The sequence below is a fragment of the Microchirus variegatus genome (assembly GCF_963457635.1).
Source record: "Microchirus variegatus genome assembly, chromosome: 3".
Lineage (NCBI taxonomy): Eukaryota > Metazoa > Chordata > Actinopteri > Pleuronectiformes > Soleidae > Microchirus > Microchirus variegatus.
Window position 1 is genome coordinate 2,052,415 of NC_139804.1, and position 15,023 is coordinate 2,067,437.

Sequence of the window (15,023 nt, forward strand, 5' to 3'; positions counted from 1 at the left end):
GAGGTTACAGATAAGGCTCTAAATGAGTCGTGATTTAAAGCGTCATTTGGGTCACGGTAGTTTTCCATCTTTAAAAAAAGAAAAAGTGAGTCTATATTTAAAGAGTTTGAGAAATCGTGTGGTCTAAATTTAGAGCATCTCACCGTGACGACGTGCACTTAATCAACAGAACAAAAGGGGTAAAGTTTGCACTCGACGGTTGAATAAAAACAACGCTTCAGTGTTTCCTGCAGAATCTCCCTGAGAGGAAGTCAATGAGCTCCTGTGGACGACGAATACGTGAGACTGAATGAAAATGAAGAAGTGTGTGAGTGTGTGTGTGTGTGTGAGAACATGCAGCATGTTTTCTCTAATATCAGCAGCAGCATCAGCTCATGAAGTGGAGAAAAAAAAAGAGCCAATGATTGATTTTGTTCTCGTCACATTTGAAAAACCTTCCTCAAACTCCTTTTATTGATATTCCGTACTTTGACGAGAGAGTTTTCCTTCACTGTGGTCGATTCATTCTCATAGAGACACAGAACGTCTGAACCCTACAACTGTGGACATATGATTTTAGTCCACTAGATGGCGCTTACTCCTACTAGAGCTGTTTATCGCAACATATGGTTTTGCAATATTGTGACAATATCCCATTGTAACTTAAATATTGTGATAATAATATTGTAACCCGACTTAAATATCTGTAACTTAAAAACTGTGCAAATATTGTGTCGTGATTTAAATATCGTGATGACATAGTATTGTGACTTAAATATCGTGATTATATCGTATTGTGACTTAAATGTCGTGATAATATCGTAGTGCGACTAACACATCGTGATAATATCGTATCTCAACATAAATATCATGATATATTGTATAGTGACAATATCGTATTGTCACGTAAATATTGTGATATCGTATCTCAAAATAAATATCGCGATGTATCGTATCGTGATAATATCGTATTGTGACTAACATATTGTGATAATATGGTATTCCGACTTAAATAGTGATAATATCGTATCACCACCTAAATATAAAGATAATATCATATTACGACTAACATATCATGATAAAATCGTATCTCAACATAAATATTGTGATATATAGTATGGTGATATCGTATTGTGACTTAAATATCGTGACAATATCGTATCACGACTGAACTATAGTGATAATATGTGACAAATATCGCGATAATATTGCAATGCGACTTAAAAATAGTGATAATATTGTATGACATAAATATCGTGATTATATCGTATCGTGATAATATCGTATTGTGACTTAAACATCATAATATCATATCACGACTGACATATCGTGATAATATGGTATAGTGTCTTAAATACAGTGATAATATTGTATCACCACCTAAATATAATGCTAATATCATATTACAACTAACATATCATGATAATATCGTATCTCAACATAAATATTGTGATACATCGTATCGTGATAATATGATATTGCGACTAACATATCATGATAATATCGTATCACAACATAAATATCGTGATATATGGTATTGTGACTTATGTGAATATTGTGATAATATCGTAATGAGACTTAAATATAGCGATAATATTTTATAACAAATATTGTGATTATAACGTATCGTGATAATATGGTATAGCGATTATATGGTAATGTGATTATATGGTTACTTAAATGTTGTGATAATATAGTATCGAGACAAACATATCGTGATAATATGGTATTGTGACTTAAATATCGCGATAATATCGTATCGCGACTAACATATCGTGATAATATCGTATCGTGACTTAAATCATGTCATGTTAGCCGTTCAGTAAATGACAGCAGTCGATGTTCGTGTCAATAAAGTTGCAAGTGTTTACTCTGAATAAACAGTTTGCGTCTGATTGGAAACTAATTGGTTGATTTTTCGATGACCTAAATAAGCGCTAGCTGCAGCTCTAATAATAGTAATAACGAGACGTAACTTCCTGGTAGTGAAAAGATTTAATCAGAAGAATATAAAGGAAGTACATTATAAACTTCTCTTTAGTAATTTAGCGCCACTTCCCCGTGTCAGAACTAGCCCTAATCCTATCACAGTATTATGTTAATCTTATGTTAATTCCGCGGATAACAATTCTGTTCTAATTGTGCCGAGGAAATGAGGAAGGTTTGTTTCCACTTAGGCGAAAGCGCACAACTCATTTGCAGCAGAGACGCGACGAGGATTGTTTTTAAGCGAAGTGGAGTTCATTTGTTCGGCCCATTATCACATTCACTGCTTCACAAAGCAGGAGGAACTTCAAAGAGACGAAAGGAAAGAAAGAAAGAAGAAGTGGCAAAAAAGACAACAAAGAGCCCAGAAGATGAAAAAGGTTCAGCGCTAACGTCGTTCTCTCGTTAGCATAACTAACGCCGCACCTGATGAAGGTGAAACAACAAAAGCCGCAGTAAAGACCGGCTTTTCTTCACAGCACTTGGAGACGGAGAGAAAAAAAAAGAAAGTGCGGAGTCAGACGTGAACGACGACCGGAGCAGGATTTACTGTGAACTCGGAGTTTGCAGAGTCATGGAAAACATGGAGAATCTGCACACAATCCCAGTTTATCTGAGGAACTTATTCATGCGTTTCATTATAATAATAATAATAATATGCACCACGTACATGATGATGATGATGATGCTGAAATAACAGCAGTCTGTTACAAAAATGAATACAATTAAAATACTGAACATAATATACTCCTGAATATTATGTTCATGTTAAGACAGTAAATCATATTATGACAATAAAGTCGTAAATAACGTTGCAATATTTTGAGAATAAAGTCACAATCTTTCGGGAATAAAGTCGTAATCTTTTGGTAAAGTCGATGTTGTATAAGAATAAATTCCTAATACTTTGAGAATGAAGTCGTAATCTCATGAGAATAAAGTCATACTCTTTAGAAATAAAGTCGTAATATGAGAATAAAGTCGTAAAAAATTATGAGAACAAAGTCGTAATCTTTCAAGAATAACGTCGTAATCGTTCGAGAATTAAGTTGTAATCTTTTGGGAATAAAGTCTTAATATTTTGAGAATAAAGTCATAATCTTATGAGAATAAAGTTGTAATCTTTCAAGAATAAAGTCATAATCTTATGAGAATAAAGTTGTAATCTTTCAAGAATAAAGTCGTAATCTTATGCGAATAAAGTCGTAATATTGTGAGAATAAAGTCGTAAACTTATGAGAATGAAGTCGTAATCTTTCGAGAATAAAGTCGTAATCATTTGACAATAAAGTCGTAATCTTTCGAGAATAAAGTCGTAATATTTTAAGAATAAAGTCGTAATCTTATGAGAATTAAGTCGTAATCATTCAAGAATAAAGTTGTAATCTTTCGAGAATGAAGTCATAATATTATGAAAATAAAGTCTTAATCATTCAAGAAAAAAGTCGCAATATTTTGAGAATAAAGTCTTAATCTTTCGGGAATAAAGTCCTAACACTATAACAATAAAGCCGCAGTCTTTCAAGAATAAAGTCGTAATCTGATGAGAATAAAGTCGTAATCTTTTTAGATTAAAGTCGTAAAATCTGAAGCTGCCACAAAAAGGAAGTTGTACCCTTAGTTACTTCCACATTCAAAATCAAGTCTACAGAAAAGTATTGAGTATCAATGAATGGCACTGATATCGATAAAATCCTGACGATCCTGATAATCCAGCGTTACAGAACACAATCGTTCCACATCAGACACAGACGGTGATCGGCCAAGACAAACACAGAGCTGTAAAAGTGACGACTCACGTCACACGGACGCGGTTTGTTTGTGGAAAAGTCGAATAACGAGCAGACAATTACGCTCAATTATTCCACAGACTGGTCCCAGCGACTGGCGTCATCTTTTATCACCAACTGAAGAATCCTTATCAACGGCACTGAGACGATCTACTGAGCCGAGGGCCATGAAAATCAAGTCAAGCGCCGGAAAAAAAAACAAAAGCCTGGGCTCGGATGATGCGAGAGGGGTTTTCACTCTGCGTGAACCATATGGCAAAGAATCATTAAGACGGGAGGAGGCAGCAGCTGCCATGGTGACTTACATCTGTAAGGACACGTTCACTGGGCTGAATGAAGACAACACATCAGGTTAGGAATTATAATCTGGAGATTAAATGACCTCTGAGACTTTGTGGTTATTAGGTAAACGTTTTTTTAAAACCATTTTCAAGAAATTCTGTAAAATCAAGACTTTTTTCAGTTATTTTATTTCTCCAACATTTACTTCATGTTAGCATTTAGCTCGACACATGGGAGCTATTGGTTAGACCTTAGCGACCGAGTGTGAGGACGTTGGTGAAAATGGACGACAATTGGCACGCAAATCACAACTGGTGAAAAAGATTATAAAATAAGGGAAATATGTAAAAGCGGTGCAAAATGGCTCAGTAGCGCCCCCAAAGGTGAAATACGGTAAGACAAACCTGAAACTAAGTCACGCCAAATTCTAAGAAACTTGGTGGAAAAATGCCACAGCCAAAGACAAACAAAAAATCCATTGCGACTATGACCTCAACTCAACAGGAAGTCAGCCATTTTTAATTTGGCGTCCATCCAGTGTGCACGACTTGCAAAAGAACAAACGTAATCATTGCAACATAAAGAATGTTTCAATTTGTACTCGGCGCGTCAAAAATGAAAAGTAACCAGAAGGTCGCGCGGATTCAAAAGGGGCGTGGCCAGAGCAACCAACCGCTTTTGACCGTTCTCCACAAAACAGGAAGTGACCTGTTACTTTGCCGTACATTGACCAATCTGCTCAAAACTTCACACGAGACAAAATAACTGGTTAAAAAATATATGTAAAAGTGGTGCAAAATGGCTCAATTACGGTAGGACAAACCTGAAACTAAGTTGCCCCAAATTCTACGAAACTTGGTGGAAACATGCCACAGTCGAAGACAAACAAAAAAGACTATTGCGACCATGACCTCAACTCAACAGGAAGTCAGCCATTTTGAATTTGGCGTCCGTCTTGGCGATTTGCACGTTTCGCAAAAAAACAAACTTAATAGTAGCAACATAAAGAATGCTTCAACTTGTACTAGATGTGTCAAAAATTTAAAGTTATCAAAAGGTCTCGCAGAATCAAAAGGGGCGTGGCCAGAGCAACCAACGACCTTTGACCGTTCACCACTAAACAGGAAGTGACCTGTAACTTTGCCGTACGTTGACCGATTTGCTCAAAACTTCACATGTGAGACAAGAGACGCGACCAGATAACATCAGCACATGAAAACTGAGTAAAGGGCATAGCGCCACCTGTTGGCACAATGCTGCATGCGGCTTTAATTTTGTCTGTAATTGGTTTTCTTTATAGCAGCTAATATCCGGAGTGTGTTACAGTGACTTTTGAGCATGTATGTATGTATTGGCATGGCATGTATGAAAACACATAAATTAAACTGTAGTTAATATTCTGAACTGCTAATAAACTCTTAATCTCACTATAAACCAAGTGTACACCTTATTTTAAAGTAGAGCCATGTAAAGACTAGCAGAAGTAAGATAATCTGACTAAATTATCAGGAGCTAATCAGCCTAAATACAATAAAGTGGTTGAAGTTTCTCAACACAGAGAAATAAACAACACAAGTTCATATGAGAGTGACCTAGTTAAACTGCAGTTAAACTTGACATTCCATATTAAACTGTTTTTTTAATACTAAAATTGGTATTTTTGTCACAAGACAAGAACTAAAAGTAAATGAACACCGTCTGCATCGATGACTCAACGATTTGAACACAGTGATGAACGGATGACGGCTGAATTCATCAGATTTGGGGACAGAGCAGATGGAACGAGAGAACGTTCATTTCTACCAGAGACTGGACTTGGACGAGGAAAACGTCTCAGCAGCTTCACGAGTCAACAAAGACATATCTGAATTTTATAAATCTCTGCTTTCAATACGTTTCCATTCTTGGACGCGGCTCGGCGCCGTCCGTCCACACCATCTGCCGAGCAAATGCATAAAGAATGAAAGGCCTGATTTTTGTCAAACGCGCCATGTGTTCAGGCTGAAATAAACTCCGGGCGAAGAAGATTTCACCACTAAACAATGGGAGGGAAAAAAACAGAGAAAACAGCAGCAGCGACTGCACGACGACATGTGAACGCAACGCGGAAAAAACTCTGACTCTGGTTTTGTTCATTTTACTGCAGCTCTGGGCAAAGTCACGACGTTTGGACTCAGGCTGACGATGACGACGAGAGACAGACTGGACTGTCAATAATTCATCATGACTCAACGACACAGATATCGCAGTTAATTCACACAAAAACACTCTATGAGTCGCAATTCTGTTTATTTTACGACAATTTAAGGCTCCGTCCCAATACCTCCCTCTTAGAATTTCCGCTTGGTTTTGAGTTCCCTCAACCGTAAATTCCCCTCGTTGAAGGAAGTGGTATTGGGAGACACCACTACATGCAAATTAGCGCAGTGAACGTAACGAACGTGCTAACCTACGTCACATGTTGACAATTCTACCGGAGGAAAAATGCAGGCGGAACAGCAGTTTGTTTTTCTCCGTCAACGCCGGTTTTTCTCCGTCCTTGTAAACGCTATATCACGCTAGCTAGGGGCCGTTTGCCGGGTGCTTCGAGAGCGTTTGCCTGTCGTGCAGCTCTGCGCGGCGGGTGCGCTCTCTCGGGGCGCTCGGCAGGTAGCCGCTCGCTAGCTAGTTAGCTAGCTGCTTGCATAAATCGTCACTTATTTTGTGACGTTATTGTTCAAAGCTCAGCGGTCCTTTGGATGTATATCAAACCCACGTATTCCAACACAATTTGACATTGTAATCGATTATTTGCGAAATTCAGCAGCAGCAGCTTCAGCAGCTTCTTCTTCTTCAGCAGCAGCTTTAAACAATGTCACGTCGCCTCAAACCTGGACCGTATCTCTTCATGACTTCATGTTTTCCCCCAGAGGAAAACACCGACTTACACACGGCGACGTCCAGAAATAACTGATAAAAAATGTGAGTAAGGACAGTGTGTGTGTGTGTGTGTGTGTGTGTGTGTGTGTGTGTGTGTGTGTGTGTGTGTGTGTGTGCAGGCCGTGGCCTCACCGCTGAAGCCTCTGTGGTTATCTGAGAACGACACCTCCGGCTGCTGCTGCTGAGTCTCTGGATGTTGTAGTAAAGCTTTAACCCGAGCCGTGACTCGCTTCACTTGCTGTGTGGGATTACGCTCATTATCTATTCTGCCGGCATAACACACACACGCACGCGCACGCGCACGCGCACACACACACGCACACACACACACACACACACACACACACACACACACACACACACACACACACACACACACACACACACACACACACACACACACACACACACACACACACACACACACACACACACACACACACACACACACACACACACACACACACACACACACACACACACACACAGGCGTGAACTCTGTCAAACTGACAGTCAGAGTTAAATCTCAGCCTAAGAGTCTGTGATTCAACATAAACTAAATCAAATGTGATCTGTCCTTCACAATAAAAGCTTCACGACAAGCTGGAGCCGAGAATCAACGCCAAGACAAGTTCATAAAAATGATTTTAGAGATGCAACAATCAATTCGTACATGAATTATTACAGATTATAGATGAATTCACTACTGTTTGTGAATTAAAATCAAGTTTCTGTGATTTTGCAGCTTCTTAAATGTGAATATTTCCTGGTTTCTTCGCTGCATAAAAACAAAGCAATCATTAAACTGAATCATTTTTTGACAAAAACAGGTCATCATTTACAGGTTTTTGGGACATTTTCTGACATTTTATGGACTAAATAACTCATCAATTATAAAAAATAATCCTTAATTTCAGACCTAAATGTGATTTCATGATAGTTTGAAGCAACAGATCTTCATGAAAGTGAATCAGTTTGTTTGAATAAATCAGTGTGTGTGTGTTTGCTTTTTAAATTATCAAATTATAGCAGTTGTTATGATCTTTTTGCCCAAAAACCATCTGTGTTTTCTGAAATCTCACAAACACAAACTCATTCACAGGTATTCAGACAGGAGGCTCCGCCCACTTATGAAACAATCGCAGTAATATTGTGAATTTAAATCACTTTAATGAGGATAAATGTGACATTTTTACATAGACCCTCCAATGATTCACTCTAGTTGGGATTTTTTTGTTATATGAGGCAAAGAAACCGGAAAATATTTACATTTAACATGCTGAAAAATCAAAGACGTCCTTAAATCTGTGTGACCAACAGCGTATGGACCAAAGGAAATGGATTAAGCGAAGAGAATAATCTCCAAATGACTGGATTATGACGACACACAGAGGACTTTGTGATAATTATGATAACGAGAGAAAAACCAGACTTTTAAAGCAGAGCATTAAGAGCATTCAATTTCACACTTTTATAAAGAGACTGAGGAGATGAAATAGAGAAATACTTCCTTTGAACACACACACACACACTCTGACACACACACACACACACACAGGCTGAGACTCGTGGTGTGTGTTGTTTCCAACCACAGAGGATTATTTCGAGGTCAAATGTCTGCAGGAGTAAAAACACTCAGCCTCAGTTACGCTGTGTTACGACTCGTAGTAAAATAATCTATAGACGAGGAGACGACGCACTGTTTATCACCAGATACTGTCTGTGATTTTATCATGAAAATCATCTCACTGTCACTGTATTGTATATATATATATATATATATATATATATACATACATACATATACAAACATATATATATATACACACACATATACATACATACATATATATATATACATACATATACATACAAACATATATATATATACACACACATATACATACATACATATATATATATATACATACATATATATACATACATATATATATATATATATATATACATACACATATACATACATATATATATATATACACACACATATACATACATATATATACATACATATACATACATACATACATATACATACATACATATATATACACACATATACATACATTGTATATATATACACACACATATATACATATATATATATACACACACATATATATATACACATACACATATATATATACACAGATACACATATACACAGATACACATATACATATATATATATATACATATATACATACATACACATACATATATGTATATACATATATACACATATACATATAAATATATATTGTCAACGGTGTTTAACAACGTCAACGTTAACGCGTTTCCATGACGACTGACGGGGAAAAGACGCGCGTGACGTCATGTTTACGTGACACACGATTGTTAAAATGAGTCTCTAAAGTAACGCTAACCTTTAAAAACAGATACGCACACATACGCAGTAACACAGGTACGCTGGTTATTTGTAGCGCTGCTCTTTTCCTTTAATAAACAGACCGCTCCAGTTCCACTGTAGGCTAACGCTAACGGCGCTCAAAGGAGCTAACGGCGCTAACGGAGCTAACTGGTAAACGGTGCATGGACTGCGGTGTCGCGGCACGTAAACATGACAGCATCCCAAAGGGTTCCTGGTGGAACCTTTATCAAAAAGGTAAAAAGGGTTCTCTGAATCAAAATGGTGCGAACAAATGGTTCCAGGTAGAACCTCAGCCCTTGTAGAAGAACTCTTTTGGAACCCTTATTTCTAAGAGTGTACGAGGACAAGCCGAAGAACTTAATATGGTTCAACTTAGCGCTTTCATTTCTAAGAGTGAAGGTTTGAAGTTTCCAGAGCACAGTGAGGAAACTGTCTCTATCACAGGAGCAGAACATCTATCTCTTTTCATAATTCATAATTAGTAACAGCAGTCACACCACAGAGTGAGGACACATCGAATGAGTTTGACTGAAAAATGGACAGAGAAAAACCATCTTTCGTCACAGTTTTGATGTCTATATGGTTATAAACAACACCTCCTGTTCTTATTTCAGAGTAAAAGCCCTAAAAACATCTACAAATGCACTCTTTTCTCGTTTCCAACAAAGCAGAAAATGTTGATCAAAACAAAAATACTCACATCTAAGAAGCTGAAAATTCCCAAAACTGAGTCTTAAGACATGATATGACTCATGTTTCATTTTTATTTATGTTTAAATGATCTAAACATGTTTGAATGTCAGTGGATTTATTAATAGTCGAACACAAGCTGCGAGTTAGTAAAGGAGTTCCTCAAGGATCCAGTTTCAGGCCGCTTTTATTTACAATTTTTATGAATTACTAAGCTATAGATTTCAGTAACTTTATAATATATACATATATATATATGTATATGTATTGAATTTATTGAAAAAAACATGTGTGCAGTAGACTTGAGATTATACGAACATTTTTCCCGCCACAATTCTCCTTAACCAAAATATTTGCGATTAACGATATTATCGCGATGACTGAAAAACAACAAAAACAGACCAGAAACATTGCAGATAGACACATTTTTTGGTGAAAAATGTATAATTAAATAAGATTATAATAAGTCACGATAAAAGATGAAGCTCCCCCTAGTGGCAAATATCCAAAAAAGTAGTGCTGGGCACTTTAACGCATTAACGTCGCTTATCGGGGTCAATGTTAAAATGCGTCTCTAAAGTATCGCTGCTCTTTTCGTTTAATAAACAGAGCGCTCCAGTTCCACTGTAGGCGCGCTAATGGCGCTAAAGGAGCTAACGGAGCTAACTGGTAAACGGTGCCTGGACTCTTGTACCGAGACACGTAAACATGAGGTCACGGCATGCGTTAATGTTGACGCAGTTAACGTGCCCAGTACTAAAAAAAAAGTTACAAGGACTGTATGTTGGTGAAAAGTCAAACATTAACGTTCTTCTCCGTTGACGATAATCACAATAATCGAAATTCTTCACTGTTTTAACTTTGTGTCGGTGGTTTATCATCACTATGAGCGATATTAACAAATATTGTCCAATAACCAGTGCAGTCTTTAAAGAGCAGAGTTCTTAAAGTGTCATTTTCATATATAAACACGATGTCAGACACACACACGCACACACACAGGCGTCCTCAGACACTGGTTGATTACAGTGGATTATAGAGACGTGGTTTTAGCTCAGAGTCGTCCGTCTTCATCTCCGAGTGTCTCTTAAAGACTCTGCATCCGTGTCCGCGGAGCTCGTTCCTTCGCTAACACCCAAACACGCTTAACTACCACTTAGCGAGCACTTTGACTGCTCTACGTGATCCGAGGCGACACTTTATGAGATTCCCCGCTGGATGAAAGCTTCTGCTAAACCACTGAATGTGAAATGTAAATTAGACGAATGATTTGGGAGGAAGATTTGTGCTGTTGTTGTTTTTAAATAAAAACTATTTGTCTCATTTCAGCTTGTTCTGCTGCTTAAACGTTAATATTTCCTCGGTGGTTTTGTTGCTTCAGTAAAGTGAATATTTGGTTCTATATCACAATATATCACATTATAATGTTCTTTAATAAGAATAAAACAAAGATTCCACAGGTACTCAAACTCAAAAACTAACAAAACAACTATTGAGTCTGTGTGAGGGTGATAATATGAGCTTAATATTATATCACAAAATTCCATCATGATAGATATTCCACAGAATTTCAAAATAAAAGTGCCTGTGCTGATGTGGAATGTATCACCTCACAATAACGATAAAAATTAAACTATTACTAAAAATATATATGGAGAAATTACTCAATATTAAGTCTAATTTTCAGTATTGGCCAATTATTATTAATGAATTCACAAATATTAAAAATGACACATTTTTGTTATCAGAAACTTCAAAAACTTTATTTTCTTCATCGAAAAGTACATTTATTTTTATGTTTTCGTGACCCATTTCATGTCAATATTTAGTTTATAATTTACTTTTTTATGTCATTAAACAGTTATATTTTATCACTTGGAGTTAAAAAAACAAAAAAACGTTATAACCTTTGAGATACACACGTGAACTTGTTCAATGGGAATAAACCATGCTATTTGAACTGCCGCCAAAGTCCATAATCTGGATTAGATCAGGATGAAACTTAATCTGGTGGTAGAGTGTCTGATCCTTCCTACACAAACCAAATTCTGTTCAAATCCGATAAGTTTTGACAGAGATGTGTAAAAAAAAGTATTGTTTAGCTTTACCCATTGATAAAAAATAGGGATTATTTGAACGTGATCATGATAGTGATGTCATCAGTGATCAGATTATTACCAAAATTTAATGGGAACATTTGTAGACGATCGCCAACACATGTCGGAAAAATCTGATTGATCCGTGAAAAAAACTATAGACAGGTTGTTGCTAACTGTAACAGAAGGACAAAGTTTCAAAATAAAACCAACACCGGTGACGTGAATAATGAATGGAGAAACTAGACAGATTAAAGGGAGGTAGGATATCAGATTATAGGAGGTTTGGGAGCGTAAATACAACACATTTGGGAGCGTAAAGACAACAAGTTTGGGAGCGTAAAGACAGCAAGTTTGGGAGCGTAAAGACAGCAAGTTTGGGAGCGTAAAGACAGCAAGTTTGGGAGCGTAAAGACAGCAAGTTTGGGAGCGTAAAGACAGCAAGTTTGGGAGCATAAAGACAACAAGTTTGGGAGCATAAAGACAGCAAGTTAGGAGCGTAGAGACAACAAGTTTGGGAGCATAAAGACAACAAATTTGGGAACGTAAAGACAACAAGTTTGGGAGCATAAAGACAACAAGTTTGGGAACGTAAAGACAACAAGTTTGGGAGCATAAAGACAAGTTTGGAAGTGTAAAGAACAAGTTTAGGAGTGTAAAGAACAAGTTTGGGAGTGTAAAGAACACAAGGTAAATAATGAGAATGGAGAAACTGGACAGATTAAAGGGACATAGGATATCAGATTATAGGAGGTCGTATTGGTTAAAGCTCTCGTCGCGATTCTGCAGCTCACAGCCAAGACCATTTAGCGTTTTTAATACTCACTCATTCTTTCACAGTGGTTTTTCTTCACTGTTTAACTCAGAACAAACGCAGCCATTCAAAGAGAGTGTTTAAAAGTGACATTACACACCCACAGAGACACACACACACACACACACAGAGAGAGAGAGACTATTCACTTCTTATTAGTTTTAAGGAACAAGTGAGTATTTGCTTGCCGCTCATGTCTCTCATCCACAGTTAGACTCACTTCGACTAGTTGCCATGGAAACCTGTTTCCCATCTCCCCACATTCTGACATCACTGCTCCCTCTCCCCCCCCCCCTCCCCTCTCTGTGTGTCTCATGCTGCTCTGTGATTGGCTCTCAGGGTGCAGCCTTAGAGGACAGACCGTTAACATTGATGAGGTTTTTTATTTTTCAAAAAGTTGTCGTCTCTTATTATCCGGATGTTTTGGAATTCACTCGGCAGAAACAAACGCCTGAAATAACTCCACACGTCTTGTGTCTTTGCACCTTTTTAACGTTTATTTTACAGGGAAAAAACTAAAATTCAATAGATAATTGTGATAAATATTTAAATATATCCAGTCCTTGTGTATCAGGCTACAACTAACAATATATTTTTAATCCTTGTTTAATCTGTTGATTCTTTTTGCTTGATTATTAATTTAGTTTCAACCAGAAAATATTCAGATTTAAGAAGATGAAAAATTTGAGAAACTTGTTTAATTCTTGGAAAAAAATGTTGGATTTTCAGAAGACTTGACGATTAATTTAGCAAAATTGTTCGCGTAAATTCACGATATTATTCCGCTGAGTGAAAAAACAAGTATTATTGAACCTAAACAGGCCGGAAACATGACGTTTATGTGAAAAATAATGAGCATAAAAAGTCACAAGGACAGATCTGGCTCCCTCTTGTGGCATATAAGGGGAAAAAAACGGACTGTTTGTTGGCGAGCTTGAAGTTAAGATTTTCAAAGTAGTCCAGTTACTCGTTTAAAATATCATCAAAATCATAAAAGAGTTGACGACTAATTTAGCAAATTTGTTCGCGGTAATTCACGATATTATTGCGATGAGTGAAAAAACAAGTATTATTGAACTTAAACAGGCCGGAAACATCGCGTTTTTGTGAAAAATAATGAAAGGTCACAAGGAAAGATGTGGCTCCCCCTTGTGGCATATAAGGGAAAAAAAGGACTGTATGTTGGCGAGCTAGAAGTTAAGATTTTAAAAATAGTCCAGTATTTAATTACTTGTTTAAAATATCAATACAATCCTAGGTTTAATGAGCAAATTCAAGCCTAAAGTCATTATCACGTGTTCTATTTGTAGTCGGAAAGTCGGATTTTCCCAGTTGAGGTTGTATTTCTAGCTCGGAAATTCAGAAACAACCTCAGAAACCCCGGCTACGCCCGGAGTCACGCGTAACACGCAGCGTTTCCGCCTCACTTGTTTCACCGTTCATCAGTCGACGAATAAATCTGTCGTCTTCATCTTTTGCCACCTTTAAACGTGCTAAATATAGATGTTTCCTCGGCTGCTGAAGGTGGTTTTCCTGCTGGGACCAGGTGGTCGTGGTCACCTGCCAAGAGCTTAGCGCTCACAGAACAAGAGGTTGTGATTAATATTCATCTCGATCAATGAGAGCAGGATTAGTACGTGAGTTTTTCTTTGGCCGATATTGATTTTTTTAGGCTTTTTTTGGCCCCGTATATCGAGTCGGTTCTCTTTTTTACCTCCGACAAGAGAAATTATTTTAACGATTATCGAACACTAATGATCTGTCTCTAATCTACGTTATATCAACACTGCAGAACAAAAATATAAACGGCTAACAGTCTGTATTTCCTGTCACACGTTGTTTAAACCCACTCACCCGCTGCCATCGGCACAGCTGTCAGGGACAACCTGAGGTTAAGTGTTTTGCCCAGAACATGTGTAGACTAATGGGGCTGGGAATTGAACCTTTGACCTTCCAGTTGACAGACGACTCGCTCCACCACTCAACCACCATTGCCCCTTGTGGAACTTGCAGCAACTGGCCGAATAATAAATAATTCAGTGACTTGAAGATAA

At 37.4% G+C, this 15,023-nt stretch overlaps 1 protein-coding gene across 1 annotated transcript in view; it reads right to left on the reverse strand.

Annotated features, from left to right (window-relative positions):
• Window positions 1–15,023, reverse strand: part of ncam1b (neural cell adhesion molecule 1b) — a gene marked incomplete at both ends in the record, with an annotated part of 120,139 nt that overhangs the window by 58,817 nt on the left and 46,299 nt on the right. The gene's annotated exons all lie outside the window — the stretch shown is intronic.